The sequence below is a fragment of the Octopus bimaculoides genome, chromosome 5, assembly GCF_001194135.2.
Source record: "Octopus bimaculoides isolate UCB-OBI-ISO-001 chromosome 5, ASM119413v2, whole genome shotgun sequence".
NCBI classification, from domain to species: Eukaryota; Metazoa; Mollusca; class Cephalopoda; order Octopoda; family Octopodidae; genus Octopus; species Octopus bimaculoides.
In genome coordinates, this window is record NC_068985.1 from 63,435,468 (window position 1) to 63,440,403 (window position 4,936).

General features: G+C 37.1%; 1 protein-coding gene across 3 annotated transcripts in view; it reads right to left on the bottom strand.

Moving 5' to 3' along the window:
* LOC106870415 (uncharacterized) overlaps positions 1–4,936 on the bottom strand; it is a 142,670-nt gene that overhangs the window by 89,849 nt on the left and 47,885 nt on the right. The gene's annotated exons all lie outside the window — the stretch shown is intronic.

The window sequence follows — 4,936 nt, forward strand, 5'->3', positions numbered from 1 at the left end:
AATTATCACTATGTACTCGGACGACAGACGGATCCGTCCCACACGCGACAGCAGCTGTTCGAAATAATAATAATAATAATAATAATAATAATAATAATAATAATAATAATAATAATAATAATAATAATAATAATAATAACAACAATAATAACAACAACAACAACATAACAAAGCAAATTACAAACCAGATTAGTCGTCAACCGGATTACAAAGGGCCACGTACTCTCTTCTATATAGATCTGTTAGCCTTAAGAAGCTACGTTACGAGCAATGTTTACATGCAGAGAACTCGGAGACGGTGTTGTCTCAGAAAATTAACCCTAAACAGACAGATCCGTCCCCTAATGCCAACGTCGAAGCTCGTCATGCCTCACTGTTAACAAAGCAAAATACAAACCGGAATGGTCATCGCCCTGATTAAAAAAGGCCGCTTACTCGAATGAGGAACTAGATTCGATTCAGGAAATCCGCTACTGGTTCAAATCTTCCCGACAAACAGGAGATGGAAGTACCCTACAACCGGAATATTTCAACAGATGGCCATCCATTCCCGTCATCAAACAACCAAAAGAAAAAGAATGAAAAATGGTCTAGGGAAGATAATAAAGAAGTTCTTACGACCTTCTACCATGCCATATATTTCCCCACAAATATATCTAATGCTGTACAAACCTACTTAAACGGGAGATAGAAAAACCTTGAAGTAAGACCCTACATAGACAGTAACAAACTTGCCAACGTCAGAAGAAACATCATGAAAAAAAATACTAACTGAAGTAGATATTGACCAAATTAAACAAGCAGTAAGGGATAAAAAGAATAAAGCTGCAGCTAAAAAAGATACTACAGAGGAAATAATTATAGACGAGCCCTGGGCTGATGAAAATACAGTAATGATTGAAAGAGTTAACTAATAAGCAAAGTGAAATACTCTCTGAACCAACCATAAACACTAAGGCAGATGAAAATCAAATAGATGAAGAAAGTCACACAGAAATTGACCCGACAGAACTACATGATCTAAAAAATCAAATCATGATTGAATGGCTAAAAAGTATAGAAAACCAGTATGAATGAACGCGATACTTTCCCGAAAATTCGCAATTCAAACCAAAACCTGAAAATAATTGGTAAAATCCTCCTTGCACGTAGAGATATAATTTCTGCAAATTATGTTGATATTACAGATCTCAACCACCTGTACTATGCATCCGCAAAAATCTCAACGATTCTATGTGGTGAAAAGATTAGAAAACGACAACATTCCCACAAAAAGCATTCTTGGCGAGAGCGCATTCAACACCAAATTAACCTACTTAGGTCTGACATAGAATGTTTGAAAAACCTTAAGTTTAATAAGACTATCAAACCTACAAAAACCCGAAAATTAAAGAAAAAATTTATGAACACCATATTTGACATTGATACCACCATAAAAAAAGTGCTAAAGCTGCCCACACAGCAAGGTATGAAAAGCGCGTTAGATTCTTCAAGGACAACAACATGTTAAAAAATAACCCCAAAAGTTTTTACAGGAAGATAGGGAAGATACCAGTTACAGTAAAGTCCGTCCCATCAAAAGTAGAAGTGCAGGAATTTTGGAATAAAATTTGGGCAGAAGAAAAAACACACAATGAAAAGGGACCTTGAATTGATATATCTACAGACTTAGACTCTTTAGAGGAGCAAAAGTAGGAGGGTGTCAAGGTAGAAAATATAAGATCTGCTCTCAGGATGTCAAGTAAATGGAAGTCTCCAGGAAAGGATAAAATTCCTAACTTCTGGTTGAATGCCTTCTCAAAGAGCCATGAACTACTAACAAATCTTTACAACGATGTTTTGCAGCTTCCTAGTATGATCCCCTCTTGGCTAGTTAATGGTTTAACATTCTTACTTCCTAAAAATGAAGAAACAAATGAACCCAGAAATTATCGACCCATAACCTGCTTAACAACAATGTATAAAACGCTAACATCTGTTCTGACTGAATATACCTATAGTTTTTTTAATAGAAAGTAGCATATTCCCTAATGAGCAAAAAGGATGTAAACGTGGATCTTATGGTTGTAAAGATCAGCTACTCATCAATAAGATGATCTTGGAAGATTGTCACAAACGACACAAAAACTTGTCAATAGCCTGGATAGACTATAAAAAGGCTTTTGATAGCCTACCACATAACTGGATTAAGAAATGTCTGGAAATGTATAAAATAGCTCCTACTCTGCGAAACTTTTTGTATTTAAGTATTAGATCACTGGCTTTGAACAGTGACAATGAATCTCTAAATGCTGGAGATGTAAGAATTTCATGTGGCATTTTCCAGGGTGACTCACTATCACCACTCCTCTTTTGTCTAGCCTTAATACCTCTCTCAAAATTGCTCAATGATGCACAGTACGATTATAAAATATTTGATAAAAATATGAATCATCTCATTTGCAAAAAATGACCAACAACTCAAAGGCCTACTAGCGATTGTAAAACAATTCAGTGATGACATCAGCATGCAATTTGGTCTCGATAAATGTGCAAAAGCTACCTTTATCAAAGGAAAACTGACAGAAACATCTAACGTTAATCTAGACCAGAAACATCTAACGTTAATCTAGAGCAGAAAATGTTATCGCAGAGTAAGGGGAATACTCAAGATAGAGTTGAATACAAAAGACAGGATCGAAGCGATCAATACTTTAGCCATACTGGTCGTGACTTACAGTTTCAATATCATTAACTGGTCAATCACTGAAATATGTAATTTTGACAGAAAAATACGAAAACTTAAGGCAGATATAGAACGATTTTACCTGCCAAGAAAAGAGGGAGGCCGTGGATTTTACAACTGGCATTAACAATGAAAATTGCCACAATTGGCATAGACACCTACCTGAAAAACTCTGAGGACTGGATGTTAAAACTTGTCTCAAAACATGAAAACAAGAAAGCATCTTACTCAGTAACAAAACAGGCGAAAGAACATCTAAGAGAATTCCGAATACAACAGATTCCAGAATTAGACGTACTAGAAACAAACGCAGAAAAAGCTAAGTGCATGAAAACCCGTGCTAAAACTGCTGCCTTACATATTCTGACTGATAAATGGCAAGAAAAACCTCTCAATGGTTGATATCCAAAGTGAGCTAATAAGGCCGATGTTGACAAAACCCTTACCCATCGATGGCTAGTGTCTACTGGCTTCAAATCAGAAACAGCAGGGTTTATCATAGCAGCCCAAGATCAATGCTTACCTACAAGGAGCTACCATGCCAACATATTAAAGAACGGCAGTAGCCCAATATGTCGTGTATGTCTACAACAAAAGGAAACCATTGATCATGTTGCCTCCATGTGCAGTTTTCTTGCGCCTACAGAGTATCTCAACAGGCATGATAGAGCTGCACAATATATTCACTGGTTAATTTGCAAAAACCTGGACTTGCCCCATGATAAAAACTGGTGGGAACACAAACCACCCCCAGTGCTTGAAAATGATCACATCTCATTACTCTGGAACTTCACCATTCGAACTGACAGAAAGATAGGGCACCTAGTTAATCCCTGAGCAGTAGTTACCCACTATACTGTAATTATAGTTAATTCCTACACAATACTGTAGTTGCTTCTTGTGCAGCTCTTAACAACCATCAATCACTCGTGAGCGGGTATGACTTGGGAACATGAACTGCGCTTTCGCTGTTTTATATGATTATGTAATTAAGAGCAGACATAGACACCTTCTCGATCATCTTACACTTACTCAGTGGTAGATCCAAGATGTGCTGGAGGGAGAGAGAAAACTCCACCAGCAGTCGGCTGGTACTCAATTTCATCTCAATAGACTGGAATAACATGAAAGCAGTGCCTTACTGAAGGACACAAACCCCCATTCAGTCAAGGAATTCAACCCACGTCCTTATGATCCTCGGTCGAACACTCCCAACCTCTAAGCCACACGCCTTTATTTAACCTCTATTATGCTTATATTATTAATATTGGTATAGTATAGGATTAGCCTGACGTTAATCTAGCAAAGATAATAAGTAGAGACAGGAGAAAGGTATTGACAGTCATGGCTGGTAAAACCTGCCTGCAGTATCAAGACTCGACTCTCTTCACGTATACTGATATCTCAGATATGTCTACTCTTCATGATTTTTCAGATTTATATTTAGATTACCTCAGCAATCGAATAATTATCTAACGAGCCGATTATTGCAAAATTATTAGAGGTAATGTGACAGATGGATATTGCAGCAATTAGATAAAAATATTAAATGACATTTTTACATGAGACCATTCTTGTTTAAAATTATTTAATCCCACAATACACACATACTATAACATGTAACCGAGTACAACTTATTAGATGGTCTGGTTGTTGATAATTGAACAAGGAACAACACCAAATCTGCTTCATGAAGAGGAAGATATTAGGAGAGCTCGTGAGACAGAAAAAAAAACCTCGTTGAGTGAATGACAGTTGACTTTAATAAAATAAATGCACGAGTCAAACCTCGAACTTTTTAGAGCCATAATTCGTTGGGGCATATAAAATGTATAGAAGTGGGAAAGTCACGAATCTTCAGTCATCCGTGTGATTACAACCCTCTTTGAAGTACCATTTGCGTCTGGATTGGCAGTGCTTTTGTTTTGTTACACAGCTCTGTCTTCATAGGGACCACACTTTAAAAGGAAACAGAAAAGAACACAAAAGGTGGTCATACTCATCAGCGAGTCAACAATCAATACTAATTCTTTCTTTTCTTTTATTTGTTCCAGTCATTTGACTGCGGCCCTGCTGAAGCACCGCCTTTAGTCGAACAAATCGATCCCAGGACTTATTCTTTGTAAGCTTAGTACTTATTCTATCGGTCTATTTTGCCGAACCGCTAAGTTACGGGGACGTAAACACACTAACATTGGGTGTCATGCGATG